Source organism: Suricata suricatta, chromosome X (genome assembly GCF_006229205.1).
Source record: "Suricata suricatta isolate VVHF042 chromosome X, meerkat_22Aug2017_6uvM2_HiC, whole genome shotgun sequence".
Classification (NCBI taxonomy): Eukaryota; Metazoa; Chordata; class Mammalia; order Carnivora; family Herpestidae; genus Suricata; species Suricata suricatta.
In genome coordinates, this window is record NC_043717.1 from 54,876,619 (window position 1) to 54,896,502 (window position 19,884).

Sequence of the window (19,884 nt, forward strand, 5' to 3'; positions counted from 1 at the left end):
AGTTATAGCACTAACTGCCTACATTAAACACAAAGACATTATCTCCAATAAATAACCTAACTTTACATATTAAATTACCAGAAAAAGAGGAGTAAAGTCAAAGCTATCAGAAGAAAACAAATAATACAAATATGAGAGGAGATAAATGCAACAAAGGAAACAAAAGAGGAACCCATGAAAGCGAAAGTTCATTCTTGGAAAACAACAAAATTGACAAACTTTTAGCTAAAATGTCAATGAAAGAAACAAAGAAACAAAGAAGCAAAGAAACAGACACCATTAAAATTAAAATGAAAGGAACATTACTACTGACCTTACAGAAATAACAACTGTATAACAACAAAAAGATAACTTAGATAATAATGACAATTCCTATTATAATAAAAAGTAATGAACACAAGTTATTTCAAGAATAGAAAATATGAACAGACCCATAACAAATAAAGACAATCAACCAGCAATGGAAAATTCCCAATAAAGAAATGTTAAATATCATATAGCTTTGCTGTTGATTTCTACAAGCATCTAGGGAAAAAATAACTTCTTTCTCAAATTCTATAAAAAACTGAAAGGAAGTGAATACTTCATATCTCATTCCATGAAACTAGCATTTACCTGGATAATGAAGCCAGATAAAGACATTAGTAAAAAGGTATACACCAAAATCCCTGATTATAGATGTAGAAGCCTTAACAAACCACTAGCAAACTGAAGAAGTATGTTAAAAGGGGGCGCTTGGGTGGCTTAGTCAGTTAAGCATTAGACTCCTGGTTTCAACTCAGGTCATGATTTCACAACTCTTGAGTTCAAGTCCCGCTTAGGATTCTGTCTCCCTCTCCCTCTGCCCCTCCCCTGCTCTCTCTCACTCTGTCTCTCTCACAAATAAATAAACTTAAAAAAAAAAAAGAAGTATGTGAAAAGGATTATACATCATGACCAAGTGGGATTAATCCCAGGAAAGACAGGGTGGTTCAACATAAGAAAATCCATCAATGTAAAAAACTAATACTATCAGCTAGGTAGGGGCTTGAGAAGATAGCAGCATATAGGAGGACACTGAGCTTACTCCCTCTCATGAATTCAACTAGATCTCATTCACATCCAAGTCAGTAAACCAGAGTGATCCAAACACTGGCAGAACAAACTCCACAAATAAATGTAGAGAAGAAGCTGCATCTGAAATGTTAGCAAAGTTAGAAAGGTAGAAGGAGGGAGCTGTGAGCACAGAGAGGGCAGAGAAATAGGCCCTTGCATCAGGGAACTCACACTGGGAACATTAACCCTTCATTGCGTTTGGCTTTAAAAAACCAGAAGGGCTGAATTCCCTGAGTTTGTAAAAGCATGGGTCTTAAAACCTGGAGCTTTAGAGGTCAGCTGACTCAGCACTGGACAAACCAAGAGGGCAAGTGATAGCTGGATCACCACCCTAAAAGAGACAGCAGTCTGTGAGGAGAGGCAAAATAAAAAGGGCAGTTTACACAGTGCAGTAGGCAAACAGGAAACAGACATGTGCATACTGATGTCAGAGTGTGTTGGGTGACTTCTCTGAAAATGAGGCAGTTGGCAGGTGCCATTTTCCTCCCCTGCCCCCCAGCATGAACACACAGACACTTGCCTGTGGGTGTCCAAGGCTCCAAGACACTTGCTACCTAACGTGCTAGCACAAGTTCTGACTACTTGCCCACTCCAAACCTACAAACCTCCACTCTGGGCTCAGATAAAATTTTGTTAAAGCCCAGCGACCAGGGGCACAGCACTTGTTAAGTGCCCATCCACCCCACGAATCCCAAGTGTGTGTCCCCAGCCACCATCATGCCCCACGCCTAGCATCATGCCCCCAGCTGCCCCAAACCAAAGCCCCAATATACTTCAGCACATTGGGGCATCTGGGAAAGGACTAGTGGCCTACAGCAAATTTGCTAACATCACTGCCTCACTCCCAAGTTACACAGCAAGCATACATCCTCAGAGCAGGCCTGTCTGGGTCCCATCAATACCTCAGAAAGCAACCACAGACACAAAAGGCAGAGTCAGTGCACATAACAGCAATGAATGTAAAAATGACAGGACACAACAGGAGGGCATAAGTAACACACATAGGATACTCTCTCAAAGTGTCAGGTTCTGGTGAACAAGAAACACTGCGCTACAGGGGATGCCAAGACCTCTTCTTCATAAAATCACTACTTTCAAGAGCAAAAGACAGCTGACTTTCTGAACACACAGAAAAAGACACAGAGAGGCAGACAAAATGAGAAGACAGAGAAATTTATCCAAAATGAAACAACAGGACAATGGACCATCAAAAAACTAAGCAAAACAGATATAAGTAACATGCCTAACAGAATTTGAAGCAGTGATCATAAGGATGCTCACTAGACTTGAGAAAAGAGTGGAAGACATGAATAAGACCCTTTATACAGGGATCAGGAATAATATACAAGAGATAAAGGGCACAATAAATGAAATGAGAAATGTGCTTGATGTAATGCAGAGCAGGATGGAAGAATCACAGGAACAAATTAGTGACCTAGAGGATTAATGGAAAGCAACCAAACAGAACAAAAGAGAAAGAAAAGAATTAGACAAAATGAAAATAGAATGTGGGAACTCAGTAACTCTTAAAATATAGTAACATTCATTTTATAAGAGATCGTGAATAAGAAAAGACGGAAAAAAAAAGAAATGAAAATGTGTTTGAAGAAATAATTGTGGAAAACCCCCCACCTAATATGGGAAGGAAACAGATATCCAGATCCAGAAGGCAGAGAAACCTCAACAAAATCAACAAACGCAGACCCATACCAAGACATGCTGTAACTGAATTGGCAAACAGTGATAAAGAAAAAATCTTCAAAGCAACAAGACAAAAAATGTCAGTAACTTACAAGGGAAAACCCATAAGGGTAGCAGGATATTTTTGAACAGAACCACTGAAAGTCAGAAAAGAGTATCAGACTACTAAATGGGAAAAATCTGCAGCCAAGAATACTCTATCCAGTAAAACTATCATTCAGAATAGAAGGTGAGATAAAGACAAACACTCATGTATCTTGTGACCACTAAATCACATCTGTAAGAAATACTAAAAGGGAGTCTTTGAGGGAAAGAAGAGACCAAAAGTGAAAGTAAAGGGACACCTGGGTGGCTCAGTTGGTTAAGTGGCCAACTCTTTATTTCGGCTCAGTCATGATCTCATGGTTTGTGGGATCAAGCCATGTGGGCTCTGTGCTATGAGCACAGAGCCTGCTTGGGATTCTCTTCTCTCCATCCCCCCCATCCCTCCTCTCCCCTGCACAGTCACTAGTGCGCTCTCTCTCAAAGTAATAAACTTTTAAAAAATAAAATCACAAATAAGAGGGGATAGTAACAATCACCACCACAAAAATCTAATCATAAGAAAATATAAAAAACTGTGCCAACAACCTGGACAAACTAAAAGAAATGGATAAATTCCTAGAAACATAAGAACTACCAAAAGTCAAATAGGAGGAAATAGAGAATTTGAACAAACCAATAACCAGCAAAGAAATTGAGTTAATAATCATAAACTTGCCAACAAACAAAACCCCAGGACCAGATGGCTTCACAGGCAAATTCTACCATTTATTTTTTTTAATAGTTTATTGTCAAATTGGTTTCCATATAATACCCAGTGCTTCTCCCCACAAGTGCCCCCCACCATGACCATCACCCCCTCCTTCCCTCCCCTCTCCCTCTTCAGTCCATGGTTCCTTTTCAGTATTCAGTAGTCTCCCTTGATCTGTGTCCCTCACTCTCCACCACTCTCTTTCCCCCTTCCTCTCCCCATGGTCCCCTGCCAGGACCTATGAATGCAAACATATGGTATCTATCCTTCTCTGCCTGACTTATTTCGCTTAGCATGACACCCTCGAGGTCCATCTACTTTGCTACAAATAGCCAGATTTCATTCTTCCTCATGCCATATAGTACTCCATTGTATATATATACCACTTCTTCTTGATCCATTCATCAGTTGAACATTTAGGGTCTTTCCATGATTTGGCTATTGTAGAAAGTGCCGCTATGAACACTGGGGTACATATGCTCCTATGCATCAGCACTTCTGTATCCCCTGGGTAAATCCCTAGCAGTGCTATTGCTGGGTCATAGGGGAGTTCTATGGATAGTTTTTTGAGGAACCTCCACACTGTTTTCCAGAGCGGCTGCACCAGTTTACATTCCCACCAACAGTGTAGGAGGGTGCCCGTCTCTCCACACCCTCGCCAGCATCTATAGTCTTTTGATTCGTTCATTTTAGCGACTCTGACCAGTGTGCGGTACCAGACATTTAATTAATAGAAGAGTTAATACCTATTCTCAAACTATTTCAAAAAAAAATAGAAATGGAAGAAAATCTTCCAAATTCATTTTATGAGTCCAGCATTACCCTAATACCAAAACCAGATAGAGACTCTACTGAAAAAGAACTTCAGGCCAATATCTCTGATGAACACAAATGCAAAAATTCTCAACAAAATACTAGCAAACCCAATTCAACAATACATTAAAAAAATCATTCACAACAGTCAAGTGGGATTTATTCCTGGGTTGCATGGGTAGTTCAACATTTGCAAATCAATGTGATATACTACTGGAGTCCAGCTCCACTAGGTCCAGGGGTCCCTGATAGATGGACGGTGTCAGTGAGAGAGTGAGAGAGCCTTGAGTTTCTTACTGATCACCAGGCAGGCATCTCTGCTCTGTCTGTTTTTGTGTCTTTATTTATAGGTCAAGCAATAACATGACATCAGAAAAATTTTTTACAGTAACTAATTCTTTGTGATAAGATGTTTTAATCATTGTGATGACATTAGAAAATAGAAATTTTTATAGCGACTAATTTTTTATAAGATGCTTTAATCATCCAAAGTATACAGAAACAAGTTTTACAGAAGCATTTTTGTAGAACCATCTCATTCATTCTTTGCATCAGTCCCCAAGATTAAAAAAGTAACAAACCTATCTTATTTTGTACAAGTTGGTTTTTTGTCAATAATTATGACTTTGTTTTTTAATTAACAAGTTACAACCAAGTCATGTAACGCACTTAGAGTGAGGTTGAGTAAATCTTATCACCAGGAATCTAATAGGATGTTTTTAGTAAAAAAAACAGGCTAATATACATATTATTTAAGTTAGTAAAGCTAAGATTAAAACATAGGTTAAGTTGTATATAGAGAGGCTAGGAGTTATTATGATTGGGTCATTAACTATAAGAAAAAGAATATTTGTTAACAAGTTGCTTGAGAAAGCCCTTTCTTTGATGCAAGCACAATGGGGGTCCTATGTATGCTAACCTTGGACCTGGGTTTCCCACATTCTTATCCATCCTCGTAACTGAAGTCTGTACAAGGGAGGATATTTGTAGAATGTAGACCATGGGAAGGGACCATGTTCTGACCTTGTCTTCTATTTTTTATCTCCAATTTAGGCTCCTTTTCTCCAGGCCAGAGAATATATTGAGGTTCAAGCAGCAGGAGAGCTTTGATTAATACTCCAAGGCAGGATACAGGCTGCCAGGTCCTAAGGGCTAACACAGGGCTGACATGACTCATGGGAGAGGCTAAGGAGAAAACTGGGGAGGGGCATCTGATGTAAGGTTTTTAAAGCCAAGTCAGTAGCTTTGACTTGGACTTTGAACACTGTGAAGTTGTTGGTTACTTTTTAAGCAAAGAGCAATGAGGGAGAAGAGCCAAGGTTCCAATTAACCCTTTTATTTTTTGAACAGAAAAAATGTTTCTTTAGCCACTTACTGAAAGTGATTACTTAAAATACACAGTTTTCTAGAAGACTGGGTGATGTAAAGAATTGTTGAATCACTATATTGTACATGTGAAACTAATATAACAGTGTGTTAGCTATACTATAATTAAAAAATTTTAAATCCCAAAAAGCACTTGACAAACCCAAGACTCTTTTGTGATAAAAAACACTCATAGAACTGGGAATAGAAAGAAATTTCTTCAACATGATAAAATATGTAAAAACTAAGCTAACATCATACTTAATGGCAAAAAACTCAGTGTTCCCCTTAAGCTCAGATAAGACATGGACAACAGTTTTCCCTTGCTGCTACTCAATATTGTACTGAAAGTTCTAGCCACAGCAATTAGGCAAGAAAAAGAAGGGTTGAGGGAGTTGGAGGATACACACTTCCTGATTTCAAAGCCTACTATAAAGATACAAAAAATGAAAGTGCAGTAGTGACTTAAGGATAGACATATAGACTAGTGCAATAGTATTTAGAGTTCAGAAATAAACCCATAAAACTATGGCAATTGATTTTTTTAAAAGGATGTCAACTCCATTCAATGGGAAAAGAATAGGCTCCTCAACAAATGGTACTGGGACAACTGAATATACACATGCAAAAGAATAAAGTTGGACCCCCACCTCAAATCACATTTGGAAAGTTAACCCAAATTGGACCAATGACCTAAATAAAGAGTTATAACCATAAAACTCTGAAAAGAAAACATAGAGGGAAAATTCTCATTACCTCAAATTTATCAGTGAGTACACAAATGGCCAACAAACACATGAAAATATTCTCAACATCATTAGTCATTCAAGGAAATGAATATCAAAAACACCATAAGGTACCTCTTCACATTCACCAGCATGGCTATACTAAAAATACAAAAAACAACCAAACAAAAAAGACCAGAAAATAAGACATTTTGGAAGGGAATATGAAGAAATTGGAACATACACACACTACTGGTAGGAATACAAAATGGTTTGGCTGCTGTAGACACAGTTTTACAGTTAAACATAGAATTACCATATGACCCCATAATTCCACTCTGAGGTATATAATCAAAAGAACTGAAAACAGGGGCACCTAAATAGAGCAAATACAAAACAGAACTAATAAGAGAAATAAACAGCAATGTAATAATAGCTGGGGACTTTAATGCATCACTCTCAACAATAGATAGATCATGCAGAGAATTAATAAGGAAACAGCAGATATGAACAACAATGACAGACCAATGGACTAACCGATACATACAAACCATTCCATCCAAGAGCAGCAGAACACACATTCTTCTCAAGTGCACACAAAACATCTTCTAGGATACCTCATATGTTAGACCACAAAACTAGCCTTAGCAGATTTAAGAAGACTGAAATCATACCAAATATCTTTTCTTTTCTTAACCTTTTAAATGTTTATTTATTTTTAAGAGAGAAAGAGAGAGAAACAGAGCATGAGCAGGGGAAAACAGAGTCTGAAACAGTGCTGACAGCTCAGAGCCTGATGCAGGATTCAAACTCAGGAACGGTGAGATCATGACCTGAGCCGAAGTCTGATGTTTAACCAACTCAACTGAGCCACCAAGGTGCCTCACCAAATATCTTTTCTGACTACAATGTTATAAAATCAATAAGCAATAATAGAAGAAAAGCTGTGAAAATGACAAATACATGGAAATTAAACAACACATTCCTGAACAACAAATGGAGCAAAAAGAAAAATCAAAAGGGAAATTTAAAATTATCTTAAAACAAAAGTGAACACGCATCATACTAAAATTTATGAGCCACAACAAAAGTATTTCTAAGAGTAGTTGTACATTTACAGCAATACACACGTACAATGGGGTGCCTGGGTGATTCAGTTGGTTAAGCGTCCGACTTCGGCTCAGGTCATGATCTCACAGTTCATGAGTTTGAGCCCCGCGTCAGGCTCTGTGCTGACAGCTAGCTCAGAGCCTGGAGCCTGCTTCAGAATCTGTATCTCCATCTCTCTCTGACCCTCCCCTGCTAGCACTGTCTCTCTCTGTCTCTCAAAAATAAATAAAAAACATTTTTAAAAAATAATAAAAATACATATGCACATCAAGGAAAAAAGAAAAATCTGAAATATACAATCTAAATTTAATCTCAAGTAAGTAGAAAATAAATTTAGCCCAAAGTTAGCAGAAGGAAGAAATTAATAGAGTAGAACAGAAATAAATGAAATAGAGAAAATAAGATAAAATTATCTACAGGTGAACTAACCAAGAAAAAAATAGGCCCAAATAAATAAGAAATTAAAGAGGAGACATTACAACTGATACCATAAAAATACAGAAGATCACAAAAGACTACTACGGATACCTATATGTCAACAAATCGGACAACCCAGAATAAAAGATAAATTCCTAGAAACACACAACCTACTAAACCTGATCAAGAATACAAAATACAGCATGGTGACAAAGTTAATAATTCTGTACTGTATATTTGAAAATTACTAAGTAGATCTTAAAGGTTCTCATCACAAGAAAAAAAAACTATGAGAAATGATAGATGTTCACTAAACTTACTGTGGTAATCATTTCACAATATATACATGTATCAAATAATTATACTGTACAACCCCTTAAACATATACAATGTTATATGTAAATTATATCTCAATGAAACCAGAAAAAGAAAAAACAAGAGAACTGAAAACAAATATGTGCACATGCCTATTTATAACAGTACTATTCACAACAGCTAATAGGTATAAACAGTCCACGTGTCCTCCACAGATAAATGGATTTAAAAACTGTGGTATATACATACACATATGAAGAAATATTATCTGGGGGCACCTGGATGGATCAGTTGGTTAGGCATCCAAATTCAGCTTAAGTCATAATCTTATGGTTTGTGGGTTTGGGCCCTGTGTTGGGCTCTGTGCTGACAGCTCTGAGCCTGAAGCCTGCTTCCTCTCTCTCTGTCCCTCCCCTGCTCTTATTCATTCATTCATTCTCTCCCCACCTCTCTCTCTGTCAAAAAATGTCTTAAAAAAGAAATTTTATCCAGTCATAAAAATGGGATGAAGTACCAATACATGCTACCATGTGGAGGAAGCTCTGAAAGATTATGCTAAGGGAAAGAAGCAAGACACAAAAGGTGACATATTCTATGATCCCATTTATATAGAATATCTAGAATAGATAAATAGATAAATAGACTAATGGTTGCTGGGGTAAGGGGAAAAATGGGAAGAAACTGCTTAATGGGTAAGGACTTTTACTTTGGAGTAATGGAAATGCTGTGGAATTTGAGAGTTGGTGGTTGCACTACCTTGTAAATATACTAAGTATCACTGAACTATTCACTTTAAAATGATTAACTCCATATTATGTAAATTTCACCTAGCAATTTGTTAAAAAGTAATTAAAAAGTAATCAAGGGGATGTACTCAAAAGTAACAAATGAAAAGTTAAACACACTTCTCTGAAGATACAAAGTTTATCAATTAAAATAATATTCACATTTTTTCCAAGACTATTTACCAAAAAGGTAATGTTCTCATTGATTAAATGTTCTCACAAGTCTTATGTGAAATCAGTTAACATTCCTAGTGGAAAGCTTATTTTATTTTAATTAGTGAGGCCAGTAAATAAATTTATGGATACTGGGCAATCTCAAGAACTTAATACCTGATTATATTTTTAAAACGTTATCATCATCTAGCATTCAGATCTTGATTTCTAAATGCCATTTTCCAGCATTTCATGCTCATGGATTGGAAGAACAAACATTGTTAAAATGTCTATACTACCCAAAGCAGTCTACACATTTAATATAATCCCGATCAAAACACTACCAGCATTTTTCACCAAGCTAGAACAAACAATCCTAAAATTTGAATGGGGCCAGAGAAGACCCCGAATAGCCAAAGTAATGTTAAAAAAGAAAAACAGAACTGAAGGCATTACAATTCTGGATTTCAAGCTATATTATAAGCTGTAGTCATCAAGACGGTATGGTACTGGCATAAAAACAGACACACAGATCAATGGAACACAACAGAAAACCCAGAAATGTACCCACAACTATATGGCTGAACTATCTTTGACAAAGTAGGAAATAATATCCAATGGAAAAAAGTCTCTTCAACAAATTCTTTTGGGAAAACTGGACAGCAACATGCAGAAGAAGGAAACTAGACTACTTTCTGATACCATACACAAAAATAAACTCAAAATGGATGAAAAACCTAAATGTGAGACAGGAAAAGATCAAAATCCTATAGGACAAAACAGGCAGCAACCTCTCTGACCATGTCTGCAGCAAATTCTAACTAGACATGTCTCTTGAGGCAAGGGAAACAAAAACAAACATGAACTATTTGGAACTCATCACAATAAAAAGCTTTTGCACAGGGAAGGAAACAATCAACAAAACTAAAAGGCAGCTTATGGAGTGGGACAAGATATTTGCAAGACATATCTGCAACACAATCAAAAAACAATCCAGTTAAGAAATGGGCAAAAGACATGAACAGACACTTTACAAAAAAGACATCCAGATGGCAAACAGACACCTGAAAAGATGCTCAACATCAATCATCAGGGAAATACAAATCACAACCATGATGAGATAACCACCTTACATCTGTCACAATGGCTAAAATAGATTCAGGCAACAACAGATGTTGGTGAAGATGTGGAAAAAGGGGAACATTCTTGCACTTATTGGTAGGAATGCAAATTGGTGCAGCACTCTAGAAAACAGTATGTAGGTTCCTCAAAAAATTAAAAATAGAACTACCCTATGACCCAGCAATTGCACTACTAGGGATACAGGTGTTCTGTTTTGAAGGTGCACATGCACCCCGATGTTTATAGCTATTATCAACAAGAGCCAAACTATGGAGAGAATCCAAGTGTCCATCAATAGATGAATGGATAAAGATGATGGAATATTACTCAGCCATCAAAAAGAATGGTATCCTGCCATTTGTGATGACATGGATGGAGTGTATTATGCTAAGCAAATAAGTCTGTCAGAGAAAGACAAATAACAGATGATTTCACTCATATGTGGAATTTAGGAAATAACAGATGTACATATGAGAGGGGGAAATAAAAAAAAAGAGAAACATATCGTAAGAGATTTTTAAAGATAGAGAACAAATAGAGGAGTGAAGGAGGGATGGGGGATGGGCTAGATGGGTGATGGGTATTAAGGAGGGCACTTGTTATGATGAGTACTGGGTGTTATATGTAAGTGATAAATCACTGAATTCTACTCCTAAAACCAATATTGCACTATATGTTAACTAACTAGAATTTAAATAAAAATTTGAGAAAAAAAATAAACAAACATATGTCATTTTCCAAAGAAGGTACAGGATTCTTTGTAGAAAGGGCTAATTTTTCAGGGCCAGGGAAAACATAAGATGAACCTGGAAAACTGTGTTTTGCCAAAAAGTAAGGAAGTGCTTGAAAACAGGTGGGCACATGTCCAAAGGACAGAGGAGCTAGAGATTGAAGCATCATCTATGAGTTCATCCTGATATAAATAAGGAATTAAATTAGGGAGAGGTGACAGTTTCTCCTTACAGAAGAATTCCAATTAACAAATGTAGAAGGAATGAGAGAAATAGAAAAAAAATTAGGCAAACATCACAGTAGTAACTGCAGACAAGATCCACTGATGCATTTTATTAGCTGGTAAAAGATCTAAGAGAAACATGATAGTATACTCTCAAAGAATTTCCCTCAAGGTATTTTTTAATTACAAAAGAGAAAATACTACTTTTCATTGGAGAAACCTGGTAGATACCTCCTTAACCAAGCAATGAAGATTAAGTTCACCAGAAATAAGATGTATCAAAACCATGATATGATGCACTGAGAAGGACACACCACTAATATCTTACTGCTTAAAACACTCTAATATGGCTTCTATCACCCATCACTAGTGAAACTTTTTTTTTATCAGAAATACTAATTGCTAAATTCAATAAAATTTTAAATATTCATCTTACATACCCTCTCAGTTGCAAAACACTATTGACCATTCCTTCCTTTTGGAAACTATCTCTTCTCTTGACTTCTAGAATATGAATCTACCCCCATTCCTTTAACCTCTCTGGCCACTGTGCAATCTTCTTCAACTATTGTTTGATCTAAATACTAGAAGACTCAGGAGTTTCTTCTTTAGTCCTCTATTTTGTTCTCATTCTATATAGTCTCCCAAAGGTATCCATAGCCACCATAATAAAAGTACCACCATGATTACTCTCAAACTTTGTCAAGCCCAGATCTCTTTGACCAAAGTATCTACCCCATATATACAAGAGTTCATTAGACATTTTCATCATGATGTCTCACAGATGGCTTAAATCCCACATATCCCAGGGTGAACTCAGCATTTTCTCTATCTTCTCCAACCCCTCAAATTTGCTCCTGCCAATCTTAGTTAATAGTATCACTATCTACCCACTGCCTAAACCAGATACCTGGAGACTTTCTCTACCCTTTATTTCTTCTTATCCTATGCATCAAACCACTCATAACTCATGTCAACTCTACCTCTTAAATAGCTCTATTATCACTGCCATACCCTTAGTTGAGGTCATCATTCCTTGTCTCCAATATTATCATTAAACCCTGTAATGTTCCATCCAAATGTCTCCCTACTTCCAACCTTGTCCCTATCCACCTCCAAACTACAGCTTTTCCAAAGAAGATAAGTCACTTAATATCTTTTGCCCTGAAATACCCTTTCATTCATCCACAAAGCCAACTTCTACCTATAAATCCTTCAATACTCAACTATAAATTCATTGGAAAATGTTCCCTGACCTTGCTAGATTGAGGGTGATTTTTCACCTCTGGGCTCCCATATAATTCTCCATATACCCCTATGAGAGCACTCCACACACCTTATGTGAATAGTTAGTTACTCTTGGTTACTCGTTTCCTCCTTTAAGTCATGATTTCCTGGACAGCAAAGACTATGCCTTGCTCATGATTGTAGCCCCAGTGCCCTATACAATGTCTGCCAATTGGCAGGTACCCAATAAACATTTGCTAAAAGACTGCTGATTGTGCTGGTGGCATATTCTTTTTGTAAATGAAGAGCTATGTTACTCTAAAAAACATTAGTGTAGTATGATTTTTCTACTATTGTATGTATTACAATATTCTAAGTCAATAATATATAAGAAGTAATTTAAAAGATAGTTTTCTAATAGTTTTATTTAGATTTACTCTAGCTATTCATCAATGCAATAGAGTATAACTGCAGAAAGGGTCCAAAATAAGTAAAATTCATCTGTTCATGTTGTGAAAAACAGAGCTAGTAAGATGAAGGAGAAAGAGATGAATGAAAAGCCTTGGGTTGTCATGTCAGTTCTGTCACTAATTAGTTAGGGTGTAAGTGGACTGCTGGAGAAGCATTCAAAAACAGAAATGAGGGTATCCTACCAACATGAGTTCTATAGGCAATCCTCACAACATCGATGTGTTTTATTACAGAAGAGGTAGTGTTTTATTATAGAACCATAAGCTAAAATTGTAATGGCAAAATTTAAACCACTTTATAATTCACAAACTACTTTCACAATCTATTGTTTCACTTGATCCTCCCCAGAACTGTGGGAGATAAATAAGGTTAAGTCTTTGTCAAATGCCCATTTTATAAAAACACTGAGACTGAGTTAAGTAGCTAAGACAAAGTGATACTCTCCTGTTTTAAAACCTTTCACCATTTTTCAAAGCATTTCAAAATCATGTCATGATACAAGAATGCTTCGTGGCAAATCCTGATGCTTCCTCATGACAGGCAGTGCAGGTTTTTATCACGTCTCTCATATACTACTACAATATCCTAACTCCTTATCCTCAATTCCTACCTATTGTCAATCTATCTTTCAAACTGCAACCAGAATAATATTCTAAAAACAAATTTGATAATATCATTCCCTACTTAAAAATTATTTTCTAGGCCAGCCATATCCAGCAGAACTTTCAGTAATAACAGAAATGTTCTATATCTGTGTGGTCAAATACAATAGCCGCTTAGTCGCATGTGGCTATTAAGCACTTGAAATAGGTATAGTGTGACTCAGCTGCTAAGTTTATCATCTTTAATTCTAATTAATTTTAATGGAATTTGAAATAGCCACATGTAGATAATGTCTACTGTACTGGCAGTACAGCTCTAAGCAATAGAAAGCCTTTATTTTTTGGATCCTGGTGAAAACCAATGAATAAAATAGGAACAGGAAGAAGTGAAATGTTAAAGCATTTTGTAAACTATAAACATTAAAATTATAACTATAGATTTAGAACAAAGAGAGAATAGCTGCTTTTTGCTGTTTTCTTATTCTTTCTCCTTTGTTTTCCCCATATTTCCTAACCTTTCAGTACTGTTTTGGTAGTTTTTTTAAAATACAAGAACTAAATTTTCATAAAAAAAAAAACAAGAGTATAGCTCTTTATTAAGGCAGTACCAAATACGCAAAATACCTATGTTACTCATTGAAGAAACCACTGAAATGAAGAAGAAATACTGGGATTAAATTTTAAATCATTCCCCAATTCCCTAGTAAATTGATAATCAAAAATTAGCAAAATTGAAAAGCTATAGAATACTTTCAGGAAAGCTTCTTTAAAATATTAAAGATCTTTGGGGCACCTGGGTGGCTCAGTTAGTTAAGCCTCCAACTAAGGCTCAGGTCATGATCTCAAGGTTTGTAAGTTCAAGCCCCACATTGAGCTGTTATGCCCAAGATTTCTTTATCATCCTCAAAAACCAGAGCAAAGGGCTTTATTGTGGTTTTAGGCTCGTGGGACCTAAACTTGGGCTCACAGACTTCACCAATGTAGTGGATCCATGCAGAGAGCCCGAACAAAGGCGGGGTACGGCCTTTATGGGTTTGGGAAGGGGGAGTTACAGGAAATTGTGACACAGGTATAGTGACCCAATCACTATCGCCTATCATTATTGGAAGTAACTTTAACCATATACATTGTTACTTCTGGCAAGACCCAATCACAACATTTAGAGTACTGACCAATTACAGAGTGGACCCAGGACCCTCACATAGGGCATAGCTTCTATCTCTAGGCCTGTCCTTAGAAATGTTAAGGGTGTTAGCTGGCCTTTCCTGATTGGGTGTTACAAGGGTGGTCCCTCCTGCCTTGGGCAACGTGTGCCCTTCTATTTTCTAATGATTCTGAGAAACCAACACCTAGGCCTCCAAGGTCAAAGGGGAAACTTGAAGCCTGTGGTGGAGTCAGTTTGATTCAGACCTGCATCCTTACGGGCTCCATGCTGACAGCTCAGAGCTTCAGATTCTGTGTCTCCCTCTCTCTCTGCCCCTCCCCTTTCCTGCATCCTATCTCTGTCTCTCTCTCTCAAAAATAAAAAACATAAAAAAACTAAAAATAAGTAAATAAATGTTAAAGATCTTTTTGCATTACACAAAATAACCAGAGTCACATACAAGGAAGTAGACCAAACTAGAGTTGAACAAATGAATAAGTTAATACAACCTATTAAAAAGATCAGATCACCAGGGCGCCTGGGTGGCTCAGTCAGTCAAGTGTCCGACTCGGCTCAGGTCATGATCTCAGTTTCATGAGTTCGAGCCCTGCATCAGGCTCTGTGCTGACACTGAGGAGCCTGCTTGGGATTCTCTCTCTCCCTCTCTGCCACTCCTCTACTCATGCTGTCTGTCTCTCTCAAAATATGAATACACTACAAGTCATAATACAAGTTACTCAAGATCAGTAAAAATAATTTGATGAGTAAACCAAAATAGAACCATCAACTTCTCTTTTTAATTATGCTTTGAAAAGCACGATATTGGTTTAAAACCCTGCTTTCCTAAATCATCAGGTTCCGAAAAACTACATCCATAGGATATGGTTTCTCCACTCTAACATCCTTTCCATCTGGATGTGGTAAAGAAAACTTAATTGGAGAACTAATAAGCCAAAATATAACCTGCAGTTAAAATCTCTACAAAGAGTAATTTTTATATATCCTATTCCTCAAAGAACTCCAGGCTTGTAAGTCATAAAAAATGACTTGGTAAAAGATGTCTACAATAAAGTAAGTCAAAATTTTTAGAACAAAAAAGCACTGTGCTTTGGTTATCAAACTAAAACCTGACATTCAGTGATACTACATTAACACAGTACCACCTAGTGACAAAAATACAATGGACAAACTTAAGAGGTTAACCTCACTCAACCTTAATGATTCCACAGTCTGATTATGACTGTGCCAAAATACACATTCTATGTAGAAAGTGAGCCTTTGATTCCAAATGTATAGCACCAAAGAAAATATTATTTATTTTTATCTTAAGCTTCTTTTAATTTGATTAAAGAGTTTAATCATTCATTTCACAATTTTCTGAGTGCTTACCATATGTAAGAAACCATTCCCAGCTCTGTAAAGGATAAAAAAGATGACTGGAATGTGTCTGCCTTTTAGGCATCTAAAATCTTATCTCTTCAGCAAGATACACACGATAACTACTTGTAGGAAGGATACCATAGTTCAGAGGAAGAAGCAATCAATGTCTTTCAAGCTTATAAAAAATGGTTCTGTAGAATAAATTGGCTCTTGAGCTAAGGTTTGAAAAAGAAGGAGGAGTTAGAGGACATTTCAGAGAGTACGGCATAATTAAAGGAACAAAAACAGAAAGCCTAAGGTCCAAGGAACAGAGAGCAATCCAGGGTGATTGGAGAAAGAAGAAAATATTTAACAATGGCTAGCAAGCTAGTTATGTGGGAATCCTCTAGGACACTGAACACTAGGCTAAGGTGTAGAGACCACTGACGTCTATAAGCAAAGAAGTGACACTTAACCAGAGTTCTTCTTTAGGAAAAATAATCTTGATGTGTTGTGTGGGACAGACTGGAAGGGTAAATACCTGTAGGCAGTGAGAAAAGTCATGCATAATGTTACAAAGGCCTAAGAAGTTGAAGGGACTGAAAAGGACAAAAAGGTCATTGTTACTGCAATGAAATGTTCATGTACCTCACAGAGTTATTGTGACGATCAAATGACCTAATAATATAAAGATTTGAAAAGTATATTGATGCACCAGTGACAAACCCTACAAGGGTGTCAAGAAATTTAGGAAGACAAATTTTAGAAAAAGAAGAAAACCAAAACAATAAAATTGTCACCTTTTGTAGACAGTTAAATATATACCTATTAAAATTATTAGAATATTAAATAATTAAAATCCCTAATCTTGGTAAAGACTGAGCACCAAGAAAAATAATGCTTATAAATACAAAGAAACAATTTAAAATTATCTCAGCAATGTAAAAATTATTTACATATACAACTACGTGCATTTGTACAACTAGAATTCAAGTGAAAATGGAAAATTACTTAAGAGGTAAAGACAGGGTTATTTTTCTCATATTTTTATTAGATGCAGTTTTGTACAATTAAAAAGGGAAATATATAAATAAAATAAAGAGAGAAAACTATAAGGATCATATACAGAACAGGTAATTCCACCTCTATTTTAAACTATCTTACAACATGGGAAGGAACATATTCCTTTTTGAAAAACCTAACATTCAGATCAACACTGAGAATCAACATGTTACTGTATTTTTCATTTAATCAAATGTTGATACAAGCAAAATAAGTTTCCTTTCCACTTCTATCTCCCACTTCCCAGTGATAAGTGGCCTTAAATCTGCCACTGGCTACTCAGAAACTCCATTAGAGATGCCCCCCAGCCTACAATATTCTATTTATCAGGGTTCTCTGAACCACCCCAAAATGGTATGAAAAATAAAGCATTTGTGTATGCCCATTTTTCAAGGGAGAAGGTTCGTGGCTTTTATCAGATTCTTGAAGGGCCTAGTATTCTAAAAGAAAATTTAGAAATAATATTACGAACTCTTCTTCCCCCTCATCTTAATTTTAATAACCAATACAATAAACTATGTCAATGGCTTAAATAATGTTATTTACTCGACTATTTCCAATGAGGGGGTCTTCTGAATTCCTCTTCTCAATCCCCAGTGCCACTTTCAGACTAAGACCTTTATACTTCTGCTCTTTATCATTTATAGCCCAGGTAAGCTTCATCTTTATTTACAACTTGCACAAGCACTGCTGCTACTCTCCACCACCGATTTGGAACCTATTTCTACCTTCATTATTTTAGAATATAGTTTTCTCTTCCTACACTCTAATTTCATCTCCCCAACATTAAGCAAATACTAAACTCATCATCAATCTCATTTTTTCTTTTCCTCTTCTTAGATGAACAAATACTATGAGAAGAGGCAGAACAATATAAATGTGTCCCCCACTAAAAACTTACGTGAATTTATTTATTTTATTTTTGAGAGACAGAGAGAGATAGTGCGAGTAGGGGAGGGTCAGAGAGAAAGAGGGAGATACAGAATCCAAAGCAGGCTCCAGCACAGAGCCCAATGCAGGACTCGAACCCACAAACCATGAGATCATGACCTGAGCCGAAGCCGGAAGCTTAACTGACTGAGCCACCCACGCGCCCCATCTCCCCAGATCTCTTAAAGAGATCTATGTTTGAGAGAGAGAGAGAGCAAGTGAATGAGGGAGGGGCAGAGAGAGGGAGGCAGAGAATCCAAAGCACACTCCAGGCTCTGAGCTGTCAGCACAGAGCCCAATGCAGGGCTCAAACCCACAAACCGTGAGATCATGACCTGAACCGAAGCCAGATGCTTAATGTACTGAGCCACCCAGGTGCCCCAAAACTTACGTTAGTTAATTTAAATGTAGCCTGTTGCTCCTAGAAAACTACTACAAGTAATAAAGTAAACTCACAAAGTAGAGATTCTATTATACAAAGTCCCCACAGATCAGAGTCAGAAAACTACAGAATTAGAAGAAACTTTAGAGATCAAGTAGTTGAACCTTTACAGAAACTGAAGTCCAAAGGGTTAAGTGATCTGTCCAAGATAAACAAGAGTAGAAATAGAGCTAAGGTAATCAGATGTCCTGGTGACAATATTCATTCCATTACACCAGGCTCTGTCCTTTGTACACCAGTTGTTTATCCTCTTTAATATTTATAAATCAAAATCCTTCAATTTATCTGTATTTTCTCCATTAAGATTTACTTACTACTACACTACTGCCTCAAGACCCCATAACAGTTTGCAATACCATTCCTTCCTGGCTTGTTGGGTGAGAATGATACAGGGAACAAGATTTGAAAGTCTTACTGAAATCAAGACAAACTATACTTCTAAGTAAGTACCTCTTATAAGAAGAACTGAATTGGTTTGGTATGTCCTGCTCTTCTCAAAACCACGTCACTGCTTCTTCATAACGTATATTTGTCTAATAATTGCAAATTACTATTTAATGATTGTTCAACTGTCTCCTGACACCAAAGACAAGACTACAATCCAACTCTTCTAACTGTTCATTTACTAATGTTCTTTCTGTCATATCACCCAAAGTTTAAAGTGAGTTGTGATGCTGAATGAGATAAATCTAAATCTGTTCTATCTTTAAGAAGGTATCTATTTAATTTATAATTAATGGTTATTTGCTCTGCCTCCTGGGTCTTTTAAAAAGTCTTTCTTCATTAAAAGAAAACATTTTTAAAAATTAAAAATGGGGTGCCTGGGTGGCTCAGTCTGGTTAAGCGTCCAACATCGGCTCAGGTCATGATCTCACAGTTTGTGGGTTTGAGCCCCGTGTCTGGCTCTGTGATGACAGCCAGCTCAGAGCCTGGAGCCTGTCTTCAGATTCTGTGTCTCCCTCTCTCTCTGACCCTCCCCTGCTCACGCTGTCCCTCCTTCTCTCTCTCTCAAAAATAAATAAGACATTAAAAAAAAAGAACAAATCTCCAAAGTTGACCTCAGAGCTTTCACTTGAAACGATCCCCAACATGACTGCTTCGGTCTGTGGAACAATTTCTGCCCAAATACCACCTCACGCCAGTCAGAGTGGCTAAAATGAACAAAGCAAGAGACTACAGATGTTGGAGAGGGTGTGGAGAGACGGGCACCCTCTTACACTGTTGGTGGCAATGTAAACTGGTGCAGCCACTCTGGAAAACAGTGTGGAGGTTCCTCAAAAAACTATCGATAGAACTCC

General features: G+C 36.9%; 1 protein-coding gene across 2 annotated transcripts in view; it reads right to left on the reverse strand.

Moving 5' to 3' along the window:
* Positions 1-19,884, reverse strand: part of ABCB7 (ATP binding cassette subfamily B member 7) — a 167,263-nt gene that overhangs the window by 141,812 nt on the left and 5,567 nt on the right. The gene's annotated exons all lie outside the window — the stretch shown is intronic.